At 45.3% G+C, this 19,713-nt stretch overlaps 1 protein-coding gene across 5 annotated transcripts in view; it reads right to left on the bottom strand.

Moving 5' to 3' along the window:
• AMPD2 (adenosine monophosphate deaminase 2) overlaps nucleotides 1-19,713 on the bottom strand; it is a 177,442-nt gene that overhangs the window by 103,854 nt on the left and 53,875 nt on the right. The window lies entirely within an intron of this gene.

The following is a 19,713-nucleotide window of genomic DNA, read 5'->3' as shown; positions in this document are numbered from 1 at the left end:
GCAGGGAACAGAGGTAAGCCCTCCGGCTACCTCCGTAGTGGATTGCCCCCTCGCTGCGGGGGGGGGGGGGGGGGGGGGGTCGATCCACCCCACTAGCCCACCAGGGAGCATTCACATGTTCCTTTAGACACCGCTGTCAGCTTTGACAGCGGTGAACTAAAGGGTTAATAGCCAGCCGCGGCGATCGCCGGGGCCTGCAGAGTATGGAGCAGGCATGAGTCGGGAGCCCGCTCCATACACATTGCTGAGCGCCACATGCTAGCTATTAGCGGCGGTGTGAAACTTGCGCCCCGTGCAGACATGCGACCGCTCCTCCCTTCAGCTCTCCGAAGATAGAGCTGGGGGGAGCGAAGGCAGGGGACGCAGGTCTGCACGGGGAGAAAGAAGCCACGCTGCCTCATCTCCCCCACGCACGTCTGCATGGCAGAAAGAAGGCAGAGCAGGGGAGAGACAGCTTCTCATCTCCCCTCCCCCTGCTCTGCTTCAGAGGACGCAAGTTTCCACAGCAGGGGGCTGCAGAATATGGAGCGGGCAGGAGTCGGGAGCCCGCTCCATACAGACTGCAGAGCGCCGCAGCGCTTGTCAGGTCCGGCCCTGCTTGCCCGAAGCCGGGCTAAGGGCCGGAAAAATTCACCTGCTCGGCGTCCGGAACTGCATGTCCCGGGCGTTGGGCGGTAGGAATTCCACATCCCTGTGGGACATATTATTTGTACATCGCTTCTGATATAGAACGAAATGCACCCAATATTTTGTAGAGCTGCTCGGCCCATGTTTGGAAATACCCCCATTTAGGCCATATTTGGTTCCTTGGCACGTGGTAGGACCCAGAAGCAGAGGAGTGCCATTAGGCTTTCAGGGCATTATTTTTGACCGTATGGATTATAGGCCGCACTTCATGCCTGCAAAGAGTTTTAGCTGCCAAAACCATCCAGAACCCCCACAAGTGGGCTGGAGAGGATCCAGCAGTCATGGTACATATTGGCACCAATGACAAAGTAAGAGGTAGGTGGAGTGTCCTTAAAAATGAATTCAGGGACTTAGGCCGTAAGCTTAAGACAAGGACCTCCAAGGTAGCATTTTCTGAAATATTACCTGTACCACGAGCCACACCAGAGAGGCAGCGGGAGATTAAGGAGGTAAACAGGTGGCTCAGAAGCTGGTGCAGGAAGGAGGGGTTTGGGTTCATGGAGAACTGGGCCGACTTCGCTGTCGGTTACCGGCTCTACCGTAGGGACGGGCTGCACCTCAATGGAGAGGGTGCAGCTGTGCTTGGGGAGAAGATGGCTAGAAGGGTGGAGGAGTGTTTAAACTAGGGACTAGGGGGGGAGGGAACCTAAAACATAGAGGGGGAAGATAGTGTAGATAGAGAGGGGGGACTAAGTAATATACCTGGGGGTGGAGCGGAGGGAGGGGTTAGAATAGTTAATAGGTATAGGCTTCATAGGAAGAAAAAACATACACCATTGAATTGCATGATGACAAATGCCAAAAGTCTGACCAATAAAACTGACGAACTGGAGTGGTTGATGTCTGAGGAGAATTATGACATAGTGGGTATAACAGAAACTTGGTTGGACGATAGCTGTGACTGGGAGGTCAACATACAGGGTTATAGTCTATTCAAGAAGGATCAGACAAAACTGAAAGGGGGATGAGTTTGTCTGTATATGAAATAGAGTCTGAAGGCCGCACTGCGGGAGGATATACGGAAGGGAAACGATAATGTGGAGTCATTATGGGTAGAAATATATGGAGATAAAAAAAAAAATCCTGATAGGGGTTTGCTATAAGCCACCAAACATAATGGAAGAAGCAGAAGATCAATTACTGAGGCAAATAAACAAGGCAGCAAATCAGAATGAGGTGATAATAATGGGGGACTTTAACTATCCTGATATAAACTGGGAGACTGAGACCTTTGAATCTCTTTAACCCCTTCCCGACCTATGACATACCTGTACGTCATGGGTGGCAAGGTGTTCCCGACCCATGACATACAGGTACGTCATGAACATTACTGCCGCTACTCGCGGCATCCCGCAGCGCCCGGAAAGATGGTGGCTATCACTGATAGCCAGCCATCTTACCGTGCGACCACGGGGGGTTTAATCCCCCACCCCCACCCCCAGCGATCGCTGCTATCAGCTGGTCAAATCTGACTAGCTGATAGCAGCGTTTCGCTATGAAAATACTTAGCAGCGCGGTGTGTGAGTTCCGATCACGGGGATCGGGACCATACCGCTCTGCTAAGTGTCCCTGACCCGTCCCCCGGCGTCACTTACCGGTCCGAGCGGTGTCCCGAGCGGTCCCGGCGTCCTCCATGCGGTCCCGGATGCGCTGCGTCCCGGAGGTGAGTTTGCAGCAGCAGTGCGGCATCTTCATTGGCAGCAGTGAGATCACCGTAAAGCGATCTCACTGCTGCCTCTGAGAGTTTCAAAACTGCAACTCCCAGCATGCCCAGACAGCCTTTGGCTTTCTGGGCATGCTGGGAGTTGTAGTTTTGCAACATCTGGAAGCCCACAGTTTAGAGACCACTGTATAATGGTCTCCAATCTGTGCTCTTCCAGATGTTGCAAAACTACAAATCTCAGCATGCTCAGTCTGTCCAGGCATGCTGGGAGTTGTAGTTCTCTAACATCTGGAAGAGCACGGATTAGAGACCATTATACAGTGGTCTCCAAACTGTGGACCTCCAGATGATCCTTCAGATATTGCCGAACTACAACTTCCAGCATGCCTGGGCAGTCTGGGCATGCTGGGAGTTGTAGTTTTGCAACAACTGGAGGCACACTAGTTGGGAAACATTGTCTGTTTCCTACCTCAGTGCCTCCAGCTGTTGCAATTGTTGCAAAACTATAACTCCCAGCATGCACTGACAGACCATGCATGCTGGGAGTTGTAGTTTTGCAACAGCTGGAAGCACACTGGTTTGGAAACACTAAGTTTGGTTGCAAAACACTTGAAAGTTTATTACTTAACTTAGTGTTTCCAAACCAGTGTTCCTCCAGCTGTTGCAAAACTACAACTCCCAGCATGCACGGACAGCCAAAGGGCATGCTCGGAGTTTGCAACAGCTGGATGTTTGCCCCCTCCCCCCAATGTGAATGTACAGGGTACACTCACATGGGCGGAGGTTTACAGTGAGTGCTGCAAGTTTGAGATGGCGCAAATTTTGCGCTGCAGCTCAAACTTACAGCAGCAAACTTGCTGTGAACCTCTGCCCATGTGACTGTACCCTAAAAACACTACACTACACTAACACTAACCTAAAATAAAAAGTAAAAAACACTACATATACACATACCCCTACACAGCCCCCCTCCCCCCAAAAAATGAAAAACGTCTGGTACGCTACTGTTTCCAAAACGGAGCCTCCAGCTGTTGCAAAATAATAACTCCCAGTATTGCCGGACAGCCATTGACTGTCCAGGCATGCTGGGAGTTTTGCAACAGCTGGAGGCACCCTGTTTGGGAATCATTGGCATAGAATACCCCTATGTCCACCCCTATGCAAATCCCTAATTCAGGCCTCTGAGAGAGCATGAGAGAGCATGGCGCTCTCTCACTTTGGAGCCCTGTCGTATTTCAGGGCAACAGTTTTGGGACACATATGGGGTATCGCCGTACTCGGGAGAAATTGCCTTACAAATTTTGGGGGGCTTTTTCTTCTTTAACCCCTTATGAAAAGGTGAAGTTGGGGTCTACACCAGCATGTTAGTGTAAAAAATAAATTTTTTACACTGACATTCTGGTGTTGCCCTATACTTTTCATTTTCACAAGAGGTAAAAGGGAAAAAAGACCCCCAAAATTTGTAACGCAATTTCTCCTGAGTACGGAGATACCCCATATGTGGGCGCAAAGTGCTCTGGGGGCGCACAACAAGGCCCAGAAGGGAGAGTGCGCCATGTACATTTGAGGCGATTTGCACAGGGGTGGCTGATTGTTACAGCAGTTCTGACAAACGCAAAACAATAAATATCCATATGTGACCCCATTTTGGAAACTACACCCCTCACGAAATGTAATAAGGGGTTCAGTGAGCATTTACACCCCACTGGTGTATGACAGATTTTTGGAACAGTGGTCTGTGAAAATGAAAAATAAAATTTTTGATTTTCACAGTCCACTGTTTCAAATATCTGTCAAACGCCAGTGGGGTGTAAATGCTCACTGCACCCCTTATTAAATTCCATGAGGGGTATAGTTTCCAAAATGGGGTCACATGTGGGGGGGGGGTCCACTGTTCTGGCACCATAGGGGCTTCCTAAATGGGACATGCCCCCCAAAAACCCTTTCAGAAAAACTCACTCTCCAAAATCCCATTGTCGCTCCTTCCCTTCTCAGCCCTCTACTGCGCCCGCCGAACACTTTACATACGCATATGAGGTATTTCCTTACTCGAGAGAAATTGGGTTACAAATTTTAGGGTGATTTCTCTCCTTTTACCCCTTGTAAAAATTCAAAAATTGGGTCTACAAGAAAATGCGAGTGTAAAAAATGAAGATTTAGAATTTTCTCCTTCACTTTGCTGCTATTCCTGTGAAACACCTAAAGGGTTAAAACACTTACTGAATGTCATTTTGAATACTTTGGGGGGTGCAGTTTTTATAATGGGGTCATTTATGGGGTATTTCTAATATGAAGACCCTTAAAATCCACTTCCAACCTGAACTGGGCCCTGAAAAATTACGATTTTGAAAATCTTGAGAAAAATTGGAAAATTGCTGCGGAACTTTGAAGCCCTCTGGTGCCCTCCAAAAGTAAAAACATGTCAATTTTTTTATGCAAACGCAAAGTAGACATATTGTATATGTGAATCAATATGTAATTTATTTGGAATATCTATTTTCCTTTCAAGCAGAGACTTTCAAAGTTAGAAAAATGCAAAATTTTCAAAATTTTCATGACATTTTTTGATTTTTTACCAAGAAAGGATACAAATATCAGTGAAATTTTACCAATAACATAAAGTAGAATATGTCACGAAAAAACAATCTCGGAATCAGAATGATAAGTAAAAGCATCCCAGAGTTATTAATGCTTAAAGTGACAGTGGTCAGATTTTCAAAAAATGCCCAGGTCATGAAGGTGAAAATGGTCTGGGTCATGAAGGGGTTAAGGAAACAGGTTTCTGACTATAGCTAAAGACAATTATCTGTCCCAAATGGTGCAGGGCCCGACCAGAGAGGACGCCGTACTAGACTTAATATTAACCAACAGACCTGACAGAGTAACTAATGTGCAAGTATAAGGACACCTAGGAAATAGCGACCATAATATAATACATTATAACTTGTTCTTCAATAAGGGAATCTCTCGAGGGGCCACAAAAACAATGAACTAAAATTTAGGAAGGCAAAGTTTGATCAACCCAGAGAAGCCCTTAACAATAAATAAAATGTCCTCAAAAACAAGAATACTGACACTAAATGGGAGACTTTAAAAAATATCTTACATTTTCACTGCAAGATGTATATACCTTATGGGAATAAAAGGGTCAGAAATAAAAGAAAACCAATATGGATGAATAACGTTAAGGGGACAATAAATGACAAAAATAAAGCATTTAAACTACTAAAACAGGACAGCAGTGAGGAAGCATTAAAAAGCTATAGAGAAAAATTTAAAATATGTTAAAAACAGATAAAAGCCGCAAAAATAGAGACCGAAAGACTCATTGCCAAAGAGAGTAAAACTAACCCCAAAATGTTCTTTAACTATGTAAATAGCAAAAAGTTCAAAAATGAAAGTGTTGGCCCTTTAACCCCTTAAGGACCAAGGACGTATGAGTACGTCCTTGGTCCCGCTCCCGTGATATCACGGCGGGCCCGGCATCATAGTGAAGCCGGGACCCGCCTCTAATAGCGCACGGCACTATTAACCCTTTAGCCGCGCGCTCAAAGCTGAGCCACGCGGCTAAAAGTGAAAGTAAAAGTGCCCGGCTAGCTCAGGGAGCTGTTCGGGATCGCCGCGGTGAAATTGCAGCATCCCGAACAGCTGTACTACAGGAGGAAGGTCTCTTACCTTCCTTCCTGCAGTCCGATCGCCAATTGAATGCTTCAAGCCTGAGATCCAGGCTTGAGCAATCAATCGCCGAAAACCCTGATCAATGCATCCCTATGGAGATGCATTGAACACAGTTAAAGATCAGTAAATGCAATATTATAGCCCCCTATGGGGGCTATAATATTGCAAAAGAAAACTGTAAAAAAAAATCCTTAACCCTTTGAATTATCCCTTCCCCTAATAAAAGTTTGAATCACCCGGCATTTCGAATAATAAAAACAAAACAGTGTAAATAAAAACAAAAATAAACATATGCGGTATCGACGCGTGCGGAAATGTCCGATTTAAAAAAATATACCACTAATTAAACCGCACGGTCAATGGCGTACGCGCAAAAAAAATTCCAAAGTCCAAAATAGCGTATTTTTGGTCACTTTTTATATCATGAAAAGATGAATAAAAAGCGATCAAAAAGTCAGATCAATGCAAAAATGGTACCGACGAAAACTTCAGATCACGGGCAAAAAATGAACCCTCATAGCACCCTGAACACGGAAAAATAAAAAAGTTATAGGGGTCAGAAGATGACAATTTTAAACACATACATTTTCCTGCATGTAGTTATGATTTTTTTCTGAAGCAATACAAAATCAAACCTATACAAGTAGGGTATCATTTTAACTATATGAACCTAGAGAATAAAGATAACGTGTCATTTTTACTGAAACATTTACTACGTAGAAACGGAAGCCCTCAAAAGTTACAAAATGGCTGTATTTTTTCAATTTTGTCGCACAATGATTTTTTTCCCTTTCGCCGTAGATTTTTGGGTAAAATGACTGATATCATTACAAAGTAGAATTAGTGGCGCAAAAAATAAGCCATAATACAGATTTTTAGGTGCAAAATTTGAAGAGTTATGATTTTTTAAAGGTAAGGAGGAAAAAACGAAAGAGCAAAAACCGAAAAACGCCCAGTCCTTATGGGGTTAAAAAATGATGATGAAGAAATTATAAACGGGCATCAGGAAAAAGCAAATATATTAAACAAATTCTTCTCCACTGTATTCACCGAGGAAAATGAAATGCCAGGTGAAATACAGCGAGATAAGGTAAACTCCCCAGTACAGGTCACCTGTCTAATACAGGAAGAAGTACAGTGCCGCCTACAAAAAATCTATATAGACAAATCACCAGGTCCAGTTGGCATTCACCCCCGTGTTCTAAAGGAATTAAGTAATGTGGTAGACAGACCCCTATTTTTAATATTCACGGACTCTATAGTAACAGGGACGGTTCCCCAGGACTGGCGCATGGCAAATATGGCACCAATATTTAAAAAGGGATCAAAAGGTGACCCCGGGAATTATAGACCTGTTAGTTTAACCTCTGTTGTATGTAAATTGTTTGAGGGTTTTCTAAGGGATGCAATTCTGGAATATCTTAATAAAAATAAATGTATGACCCCATATCAGCATGGCTTTATGAGGGATCGGTCCTGTCAAACTAACCTGATCAGCTTTTATGAGGAGGTGAGCTCCAGACTGGACCAGGGTGAATCACTGGATGTCGTATATCTGGATTTTTCCAAAGCATTTCATACGGTTCCACATAAAAGGTTGGTGCATAAAATGAGAAGGATGGGGTTGGGGGGAGAATGTGTGCTAGTGGGTAAGTAACTGGCTCAGTGATAGCAAACAGAGGGTGGTTATTAATGGTAATTATTCTGATTGGGTGACTGTTACTAGTGGGGTACCACAGGCGACCGTCTTGGGTCCTGTTCTATTTAATATATTTATTAATGACCTTGTAGAGGGGTTGAATAGTGAAGTAGCAATCTTTGCAGATGATACTAAACTCTGTAAAGCGGTAAACACTATAGAGGACAGTGCACTGTTACAAATGGATCTGAATAGATTGGAGGTTTGGGCTGGGAAGTGGCAGATGAGGTTCAACACTGATAAATGTAAGGTAATGCACATGGGGAAGAAAAATCCGGGCTGGGATTATGTATTAAATGGGAAAATGCTTGGGACAACTGACATGGAAAAGGATTTAGGAGTCTTAGTTAATAGTAAATTTAGCTGTAGTGACCAGTGTCGGGCAGCTGCTGCCAAGGCAAATTAAGTAAAAGCATTGGGTGCATCATCAATAGGGGCATAGATGCCCACGACAAGGAAATAATTCTACCGCTGTACAAATCACTAGTCAGACCACACATAGAATACTGTGTACAGTACTGGGCACCAGTGTACAAGAATGATATAGTGGTGCTGGAGAGGGTTCAAAGACGGGCAACCAGGGTAATACGGGGAATGGGAGGACTAAAGTACCCAGAAAGATTATAAGAATTAGGGTTATTTAGTTTAGAAAAAAGAAGGCTTAGGGGAGACCTAATAACTATGTATAAATATATCAGGGGACCGTACAGAGAGCTCTCCCATGATATATTTATACCCAGGACTGTATCTATAACAAGGGGCCATTCTCTACGTTTAGAAGAAAGAAGGTTTCTACACCAGCACAGACATGGGTTCTTTACTGTAAGAGCAGTGAGAAGGTGCCTGAGAAGGTGGTCATGGTGAACTCTGTAAAAGAGTTCAAAAGGGGTCTGGATGCATTTTTGGAGAGTAATAACATTACAGGTAGGGATGCACCGATATATCGGCGGCCGATACACATCGGCCGAAAATAGCTGTTTCGGGGAAATGCCGAAACAACTAAAAATGTGCCGATAATGACCCACCTCCCCTGCCCGCCCACAGCACAAGTTACAAACACTGCCAGTGGCAGAGGCACTCATGGGCGGTGCAGGGGGGGCCGGCCGCACCGGGCGCAACATCGGGGGGGATACTTCTTTTTATGTACCCGGGCCGTCTCCCGTGTGTGGCTGCAGGCGGGGGGCCGACCAGAGCATATAAAACCTAATACTGTATACTAAAAACCAGGGGCCTCCAGCTGTTGTGAAACTACAACTCCCAGCATGCCCGGATCGGCAAAGTCTGTCCGGGCATGCTGGGAGTTGTAGTTTCACAACAGCTGGAGGCCCCCTGGTTTTTAGTATACAGTATTAGGTTTTATATGCTCTGGTCGGCCCCCGCCTGCAGCCACACACGGGAGCCGGCCCGGGCACATAAAAAGAAGTATTCCTATCCCGGACATCCCTGTGTCCCGAAAAATCTTTTCGGGACATAAGGATGTCCACCGGTCACTCACCATTCCCCGCGTCCTCCTGTGATCCTCCTTCGGTCCCTTGCTTCTCCGCCTCTATGGTCGTACGCACGGGACGTCACTGACGTCCCGTGCTTACAACCATAGAGACGCAGGAGGACCGCAGGATCGTCGCAGGAGAACACGCGCTGGCCGGGGCCTGGTAAGTGACCAGGTCATCTTCTTCAGTGTTCCGGTCACCGCTCCTCCGGTCCCGGCACCTACTGCTATGGTCCATATGCCATAGCAGTAGATGTGACCCCGGCCGGAGGAGCAGTGATCGGATCACTGTGGGGGCAGCAGTACAGACATACAGCCTCCAGCCATACACTGTATATGGCTGGAAGCTGTATGTCTGTGGGGTGTGGGGGAACTGCTGACCTAATGTGGGGGGGAGCTGCCTTCAAATGTGGGGGGAGCTGCCTAATATTGTGGGGGGGAGCTGCCTAATATTGTTGGGGGGCAGCTGCCTACAAATGTGGGGGGGAGCTGCCTAATATTGTTGGGGGGGAGCTGCCTAATATTGTGGGGGGAGATGCCTAATATTGTGGGGGAGCTGCCTAATATTGTGGGGGGGAGCTGCCTAATATTGTTGGGGGGAGCTGCCTAATATTGTGGGGGGGCTGCCTACAAATGTGGGGGGAGCTGCCTAATATTGTTGTGGGGAGCTGCCTAATATTGTGGGGGAACTGCCTACTATTGTGGGGGAACCTGCCTACTATTGTGGGGGAACTTCTGGCCACAAATGTGGGGGGAGCTGCCTAATATTGTTGGGGGGAGCTGCCTAATATTGTGGGGGGAACTGCCTAATATTGTTAGGGGGAGCTGCCTAATATTGTTGTGGGGAGCTGCCTACTATTGTGGGGGAACCTGCCTACTATTGTGGGGGAACTGCTGACCACAAATGTGGGGGGAGCTGCCTAATATTGTTGGGGGGAGCTGCCTAATATTGTTGGGGGGGAGCTGCCTAATATTGTGGTGGGGGGAAGCTGTCTACAAATGTGGGGGGAGCTGCCTAATATTGTTGTGGGGAGCTGCCTAATATTGTGGGGGAACTGCCTACTATTGTGGGGGAACCTGCCTACTATTGTGGGGGAACTGCTGGCCACAAATATGGGGGGAGCTGCCTAATATTGTTGGGGGGGGCTGCCTAATATTGTGGGGGGAACGGCCTAATATTGTTGGGGGGAGCTGCCTAATATTGTTGTGGGGAGCTGCCTATTATTGTGGGGGAACCTGCCTACTATTGTGGGGGAACTGCTGACCACAAATGTTGGGGGAACTGCCTAATATTGTTCGGGGGAGCTGCCTAATATTGTGGGGGGGAACTGCCTAATATTGTTGTGGGGAGCTGCCTAATATTGTTGTGGGGAGCTGCCTACTATTGTGGGGGAACCTGCCTACTATTGTGGGGGAACTGCTGACCACAAATGTGGGGGGAGCTGCCTAATATTGTTGGGGGGAGCTGCCTAATATTGTGGGGGGAACTACCTAATATTGTTGGGGGGAGCTGCCTAATATTGTGGGGGAACTGCCTACTATTGTGGGGGACCTGCATACTATTGTGGGGGAAATGCTGACCTAATGTGGGGGAGCTGCCTACTATTGTGGGGGAGCTGCCTACTATTGTGGGGGAGCTGCCTATTAATGTGGGGGAACTCCCGACCTAATGTGGGGGAGCTGGCAATCTAATGTGGGGGAATCTAATCTAATGAGCGGAGCGCTGCATTTTACCAGAAGACGGGGAGAAGTCATTTTCGGTTTCGGTATCGGTTTCGGCCGGACATTTTTATTTTTTTTTCGGTTTTGGTTCGGAAATTTCCATTTCGGTGCACCTCTAATTACAGGTTATGGATTCTAGATCTATAGGGACAGAATGTTGATCCAGGGATTTATTCTGACTGCCATATTTGGAGTCGGGAAGGAATTTTTACCTCTAGTATGAGGGTTTTTTGCCTTCCCCTGGATCAACTCAGTAGGGACTCATTAGGGTTATAGGTTGAACTTGATGGACTTTGGTCTTTTTCCAACCTTATGAATAATGTTACTATGTTAAGTGAGCCCGTTTTTGAAACTACACCCCCTAAAGTAGTCATCTAGACCAAAAGGGAGTACTTTGAGTGCTTTGTGTGGCTGGAATTGTTACAAGGAAAAATTAGAATTTTGCTTTTTTCCACAAATGCATCATTTGTGGGACATATTTTGTGTACATTGCTTCTGAAAAGAAGGAAATGCACCCCATTATTTATTGAGCTGCTTGTCCCGTGTTAGGAAATACCCCCGCTTAGGCCATATTTGGTTGCATGGCCACATGGTGGGACCCAGAAGGAGAGCAGCACCATTTGGCTTTCAGGGTATCATTTTTAGGCCGAATGGATTATAGGCCGCACTTCTAGTCTGCAAAAGGTTTTAGCTGCCAGAATGATACATAACCCCCTCAAGTGACCCCACTTTGGAAACTACACCCCCTAAAGTATTCACCTAGACCAAAAGTGAGTACTTTGAGTCCTTTTTGTGTGGCTGGAATGGTTACAAAATCAGTAGAAAAGTTGAAATTTGCTTTCCCCCCCCCCCCCCCCAAATGCATCATTTGTGAAACATATTTTTTGTACATTGCATCTGAAAAGTAGGAAATGCATCTCATATTTTATTACACTGTTCGTCCCGTGTTCGGTAATACCCCCGCTTAGGCCATATTTGGTTGCATGGCCACATAGTGGGACCCAGAAGGATTTCGCTTTCAGGGTATCATTTTTAGGCCGAATGGATTATAGGCCGCACTTCTAGTCTGCAAAAGGTTTTAGCTGTCAGAATGATACAGAACCCCCTCAAGTGACCCCACTTTGGAAACTACACCCCCTAAAGTATTCACCTAGACCAAAAGTGAGTACTTTGAGTCCTTTTTGTGTGGCTGGAACGGTTACAAAATCAGTAGAAAAGTTGAAATTTGCTTTTTCCCCCCCAATTGCATCATTTGTGAGACATATTTTTTGTACATTGCATCTGAAAAGTAGGAAATGCATCTCACATTTTATTACACTGTTCGTCCCGTGTTCGGTAATACCCCCGCTTAGGCCATATTTGGTTGCATGGCCACATGGTGGGACCCAAAAGGAGAGGAGCACCATTTGACTTTCAGGATATCATTATACAAATTATAAGCCACACTTCATCTTGCAAAGCATTCTAGCTGTCAGAACAATACTGCACCCCCCCCCCCAGAAGTGACCCATTTTCGAAACTAAACTCCCTAAAGTATTCACCTAGGGCAAAAGTGAGCAAAAGTGTGGCTAGAATTATTTCAAAGTCAGTGGAAAAAAAGAGAAATTGGCTTTTTTTTCACAAATTCTTTATTTGTGTGACATCATTTTGGTAAGTCGCTTCTGAAATGAAAGAAATGTGGCCCATATTGTATCACGCTGTTCGTCCTAGGCTGGGCAGTACAGTACCCCTACTTAGACCATATCTGGTTGAATGACTGCCTGGTAGGACCAAGAAGGAGAGGAGCCCACTTTGGCTTTCAGGGCATCCTTATATGAATTATAGACCCCACTCCCCGCCTGCAAAGAATCGGAGCTGTCAGAACGACACCGCACCCCTACAAGTGACCCCATGTGGACTGCAAGATTTTTGTCTCAGAAAGAAATATGTACTAGCTGAACCAGAGACCGCACTGGTTGGTCCTTGGTCAGCTACCAGTGCTGAGCGGCTGTCTGTGACAGTTGAAGTTCCTGATGGATATATATCTGTCATGTTGTGGGAACAAGCACCCGCTCATGTCGAATATATCCATCACCGGGCATTAAAATAAAAGAAACTGGTTTATCTAAAAATAAAAAAGGGATGCCACAGTATACTGTAGCAGTCTCATTCAGAAATGAATGGAGCTGCTACAGTATACATTGGCATTACTTTTTTTACGTGATGCTAACGGAAAACCTCTAACATACTGCTGAAACGCAGTGTGAACGGGGCCTTTGTAAAAACATATTTCATAATGGTAGGGTCACATAGAGCAGCATATTTCACACCACAGATGTCCCGCAGGCAGACACAATAGTGAGCTCACTGCTGCGGCTGGGTAGCTCAGTGTGTCCGCTCGTGACTGCCGGCAGGAAATCCGCCACAATGAGTGAACACACAGAGCTACCCAGCCGCAGCAGGGAGCTTACTATTGTGACTGCCGGCGGGGCATCCGCAGCATGTAATATGCTGTGGATGTGCGCCGTGTGATCCTACACATGATGTATTTTTATTTTTTCTTATATTTATTTAATAAAAGTATTTTTATTTATTTATTTTTTTTTACACTTTTTTTTAGCTTTTACACTTTTATTTATTTTTATTTACACTTTTTTTTTAAATGCTTTGGAATACTTAGTATTCCAAAGCATTGTATTAATATTAAATAATGAAGTTGAAAATCAACTAGGAACCAGTCCTCAGGGTATATTAGATAGACAGAAAAGAGATGGAAAAAAGAGTGATCCTGATATACAAAATATTTATTTTATGTTACTAAAACACTGATACTCTCTGTCCCTGCTGGGCCCTAGCATGGGACACAGAAGTCAGTGAAAATAGAAATTAAAAATTGAAAATTACATTAATAAAATGATAAAACTTGCAACAAAATGGGTGATGTATGGAATATTCAATAATGCGCTAAAAATAGCAAAGTGCTGTACTGTTCAATAACTGGAAAGTTCAACAGTCTTTGTGCTTCCAATAGATAGTAACACAGTTCAACAAAGTTCCGATGTATCAATCTCAGTAATAGTCATTGGTGATATAATGTAGCAAGTTGTCACTTCAGAACACTTAGTATACTGAGTGGATACGAGGTCTGGTGCACAGCACCACTCACCGCTCCTGACGCCGTCTATGGTAGCTGGCTGGATTAGATGCAACTTGCATATATCTAATCCATCTCAATATAGCGCTATTGAATAATTTTCTTGCAACTGCTGTAAGTCCCTAGTTTCGGGACCACGCTATACTACGCGCGCACAGCGCTCCGTTCACACGAGGCACGCCGCACTTACCCTCACCGCTTCCACCGCATCGCCACCGCTGCTGCTCTACTTCTTTTCTGCCACCACCGCTGTCTCCCCGGACCAACTCACGATCCACGGCACACCTGAAAGGCCGGTGCCATTCGTGCCAGCCGAGGACCAAAGGAGAAGGAGATCCGCACAGACATCGGGCATCGCCGGAGGTTGACAACTCCACATCAGCCCGTCCAGCCAGCTACCATAGACGGCGTCAGGAGCGGTGAGTGGTGCTGTGCACCAGACCTCGTATCCACTCAGTATACTAAGTGTTCTGAAGTGACAACTTGCTACATTATATCACCAATGACTATTACTGAGATTGATACATCGGAACTTTGTTGAACTGTGTTACTATCTATTGGAAGCACAAAGACTGTTGAACTTTCCAGTTATTGAACAGTACAGCACTTTGCTATTTTTAGCGCATTATTGAATATTCCATACATCACCCATTTTGTTGCAAGTTTTATCATTTTATTAATGTAATTTTCAATTTTTAATTTCTATTTTCACTGACTTCTGTGTCCCATGCTAGGGCCCAGCAGGGACAGAGAGTATCAGTGTTTTAGTAACATAAAATAAATATTTTGTATATCAGGATCACTCTTTTTTCCATCTCTTTTCTGTCTATCTAATATACCCTGAGGACTGGTTCCTAGTTGATTTTCAACTTCATTATTTAATATTTGTTAGACCTTTGGGTGAAGGTAACGCCAGTTCACCTCGGGTATATTTATTAATGCTAAGTGAGTATTAATTGTATTAATATGCTTGCATGCTATGCTATGCATTGTATTAATATGCTTGCTGCCTGCCAGCTTAACACTGGCAGGCAGCATATCATGTCCTGACAGGCAGTTACCAGGACAGACCTGGGGGTTTGTAAGACCCCCGGCTGCCCAGGTAAGCAGCAGCACCCCGCGATCGTTGTGGGGTGGTGCTGGAGAGAGATAGAGGGAGCCCCTTCCTTCTGCCAAACTCTTTACAGCTCACGGTCACTTCTGACCGTGGCTGTAAGGGTTCAACTGCTGGGACCGAAGTGTACATTGGTCCCGGCAGTGCGGCAGGGTCCCGGCTATGTGTTACAGCCGAGTACCTGCCGTGATCTTGTGGGTACACTGGGCAGTACCCACAAAAACCATGGACGTGTATACACATCCAGGAGCGGGAATGTGCATCCCCTGGACGTGTATTAACGTGTTAAACCTCTTGGGCATGAGTCCCTTTCCATGACAATATCACAGAGCTAATGGATGTTAGAGAACTTGCGCTTCTCCACCTTGGTTGAACAAATGCTCAATGGGGTTTAGGTCTAGAGACAAGCTTGGTCAGTCCATCACCTTTACCCTTATCTACTTTAGCAAGGGACAGGTCGTTTGTGTGTTTGAGGTCATTCTCATGTTGGACTACTGCCCAGGAGCACAGTCTCCGGAGGGAGGGGATCATGCTCTGCTACAGTATGTCATGTTAGCATTCATTGTTGCCTCATTAAACTGTTGCTCCCCAGTGCCTGGAGCTGCAATTATGTAGCCCCTGACCAAGACACTTCCACCATGCATTTTTGTAGGCATGACACACTTGTCTTTCTACTTTTCGCCTGATACCACCATACACAATTGACACGATCTGAACCAAATAAGTTTATCTTGGTCTCTTCGGACCATAGGACATGGTTCCAGTAATCCAAGTCCTTAATCTGTCTTCTGCAAAATGTTTGCAGGCTTTCTTGTGTATCATTTTTAGAAGACATTCATGCAGACTAGGGATTGACCGATATCGTTTTTTTAGGGCCGATACCGATAATCGGTGGAGGTTAGGGCCGATAGCCGATAACTTAGACCGATATTCCGGTATAAGTTATCGGCTATTTATTCCCCCGCGACACCGCTACAGATCACTGATTTAAAGCGGGGGCTTTAAATCAATGCACTGCAGTGGCTTTTGCGGTGCCATAGGCCGCTGCCGCCACCCGCTTCTCTCCCCCTGCCTGTCCAGGGGTCCTGAGTCCTATCACCGCCACCGCTTCCCCCACCGCCGCACCGCGACCGCCCCGCCGTACTGCCCCCCCCCCCCCGCCGCACCGCCACCGCTCCCCCCGATGCCGCACCGCCACTGCCCCCCCGACCTGCCGCACTGCAAAAGCCCCCCACCCCCCCGCCGCACCGCGACCGCCCCCCGACCCGCCATGCCGCACCGCGTCCACCACGTCGCACCCCCCACCGCCCCGGCCCCATTGCCTCCCCCATCCCCGGTTTTATAATTACCTGGGCCCGGGGTCCACTCTACATCTGGCTCCGGCGTCGTCCTCCTGAGCTGTCACTGTGAGCACTGACGGTGACGTCACGTCGCGCACGTCACGTCACTCGTCATTGCGCACAGCGTAACGCAGGACGCAGCAGTAGCCAGATGTAGAGTGGACCCCGGGTAATTATAAACAGGTAATTATAAAACCGGCGATGGGGGAGGCAATGGGGCTGGGGCGGTGCGGTGGGGGGTGCGACGCGGTGCGGCGGGTCGGGGGGGGGTTGTTGCAGCGGGTCGGGGGGGTGGTTGGTGGTCGCGGTGCATTATTGGCTTATCGGATAATGCCTAAAATCGTGATTATCGGCCGATAATATCGACCAAACCAATAATCGGTCGATCCCTAATGCAGACCAATTGGTGCCTGGTCCAATCAGTTCCCAATCACTCCCTACACATATAAACCCACTTCCCCTTCCTGTCCTTTCCGGATCTTGTTGCCCTAGTGCCATGAGAAAGCGCTTTGTGTATCCCTAGCCTGTGTATCCAGACCCTTTGCCGTTGCCCCTGACTACGAACCTTTGCCACGTGCCTTGACCTCTTGCTACGTCTGACCTTGCCTTCTCCTTGTCCTTGTGTACCACGCCTATCTCAGCTGTTAGTGAGGTCGAGTCGCTATCAGGGGATACGACCTGGGAGTTACCGCCGCAGCAAGTCCATCCCGCCTTGCGGCGGGTTCTGGTAAAAACCAGTAACTTCTTAGAACCGGTCCCCTGGTACGGCCCACGTCATCGCCTCACTGACACAGAGGATCCCCTACCCGCATACCAGTCCGGTTCCTGACAGTGACATGGGATTCAGCCAAACAAACAATTGCTGGCAGATAATTTTGAACCCTGTCGAAAATTGCCACTCTCTTACGACGCTCCGCCATTCCACTAATATTACAAAAAATACTATAATCTATCTCTCATAAATATAGAGAATTAAAGAAAAAAAAAATAAAACCTCCAGAATATGAGACGGGGGTGGAGTGAAGCACTTTGGGGAGAATTATTTAAAGATTATAGAGGGCACTATGAGAGTTTTTTTTAATTCATTGAAGCTGGTCTTCCTGTGAAGAAGGATTTGGGGCATGTTTCACTAATAGGGTATTTTAGGAAAATTTGGCAAGAGGTTAAAAAGAGATGTAAAATAGAGGGAAGTATAAGGAATATGGTGTTATGGGATAATATAGATTTTGTACACTTTCAACAATTAGGGAGTGATTTCTGGAGAGGTAAAGGGGTTAAATATGTTGCACAGATTTTTCAGAATGGATAGCTTAAAAAATTTGAAACACTAAAGAATGAGTTTGGATTGCGGAATGAACAGAAACTCTGGTATATTCAATTGTGTGAAGCATATAGATGCACTGTTAAGGAGAAATTTAAGATATGCACACACACGGTGATAGATTATATGAATTCCGAAGGAGGTGGGAAATTAAAACATATATATAGGTTACTCCTTAAAACCGTACCTACCAACTTTCAGGAAAATAAGAAAAGTGGGAGGATGTACTTGGTCCTATCTCTGAGGAAGAATGGGAAAGTATACTGATCAATGCTAAAAAGTGCTCAATTAATAAGAGATATCAAATTATGCAATTAAAAATAGTCTACCATTTATATTATTCACCGTTACAGTTAAAAAAGATGAAGAGTTGGAGTGAGGCAGACTGCCCTAAGTGTGGCGGAGTGGATGCTAATTTGATGCATTTGTTATGGCTATGCCCAAAGGTTAAAGGGGTACTCCGGTGAAAACCTTTTTTCTTTTAAATCAACTGGTGGCAGAAAGTTAAACATATTTGTAAATTACTTCTATTAAAAAATCTTAATCCTTCCAGTACTTATTAGCTACAGAATGCTACAGAAGAAATTCCTTTCTTTTTGGAACACTGATGACATCACGAACACAGTGCTCTCTGCTGACATCTCTGTCCATTTTAGCAACCATGCATAGCAGATGTATAGCAGATGTATGCTAAGTGTAGCATGGTGGCTCAGTGGTTAGCACTGCTGCCTTGCAGTGTTGGGGACTTGGGTTCAAATCCCACTAAGGACAACAATAAATAAAGCGTTATTATTATTATAATAACGCCAGAAGAGAGAACTGTGATCATGATGTCATCAGAGAGCATTCCAAAAAGAAAAGAATTTCCTCTGTAGTATTCAGCAGCTAATAACTACAGGAAGGATTAAGATTTTTTAATAGAAGTAATTTACAAATATGTTTAACTTTCTGCCACCAGTTGATTTAAAAGAAAAAAAGGTTTTCACCGGAGTACCCCTTTAAAGAATTCTGGGGTAAAGTCTTTCAGATTATTGGAAATAAACTCAATCTAGAGAGAGAGTGGTCGGCAACAGAAGTTATTTTAGGGGATTTGAGTAAAGTCAGGAAGGGCCGAGAGTTATTAATTCGGATATTTATGTTGGCTAAGGTAGTGATCTTCAGAGGTCTCTTGGGTAATAGGGGTCCAAGTATCACCAAGTGGGAGAAGTTAGTTATGAAGAATTGAGGGCCGGCGGATCTAGGAGAAGACTAAAAAACCTTAGATCGACATGGGCGGACTGGGAAGATTAAGAAATAATTTTGCCCTTTGTTTTTTTTTTTTTTCCCCTCTTCCGGTGATAGGGGTGGGAGGCGGGGTTAAGGCAATGTAATGTAATATTATTTTGTGGATTATGTTAATTGTATAAACATTTTTAATTGTTAAAATAAAAATTATAATTTTTTTTTTTTTTTTTTAAACGGCGCAAAAAATTAGCCCTAATACCGCCCCGTACATGGAAAATTAAAAAAGTTATAGGGGTCAGAAAAAGGACAAGTTTAAATATATACATTTTCCTGCATGTAGTGTGACAAAATCAAACCTATATAAGTAGGGTATCATTTTAATCGGACCTACAGAATAAAGATAAGGTGTAATTTTTACCGAAAAATGTACTGTGTAGAAACAGAAGCCCCCAAAAGTTACAAAATTGCATTTTTTTTCTTCCATTTTGTCGCACAATGATTTTTCTTTCCATTTCGCTGTAGATTTTTGCGTAAAATGACTGATGTTATTACAAAGCAGAATTGGTGGAGCAAAAAATAAGCCATCATATGGATTTTTTGGTGCAAAATTAAAGGGTTATGATTTATAAAAGTTAAGGAGGAA

Source organism: Hyla sarda, chromosome 2 (assembly GCF_029499605.1).
Source record: "Hyla sarda isolate aHylSar1 chromosome 2, aHylSar1.hap1, whole genome shotgun sequence".
Taxonomy (NCBI): Eukaryota; Metazoa; Chordata; class Amphibia; order Anura; family Hylidae; genus Hyla; species Hyla sarda.
This window is presented reverse-complemented; position numbering and strand designations above follow the sequence as displayed.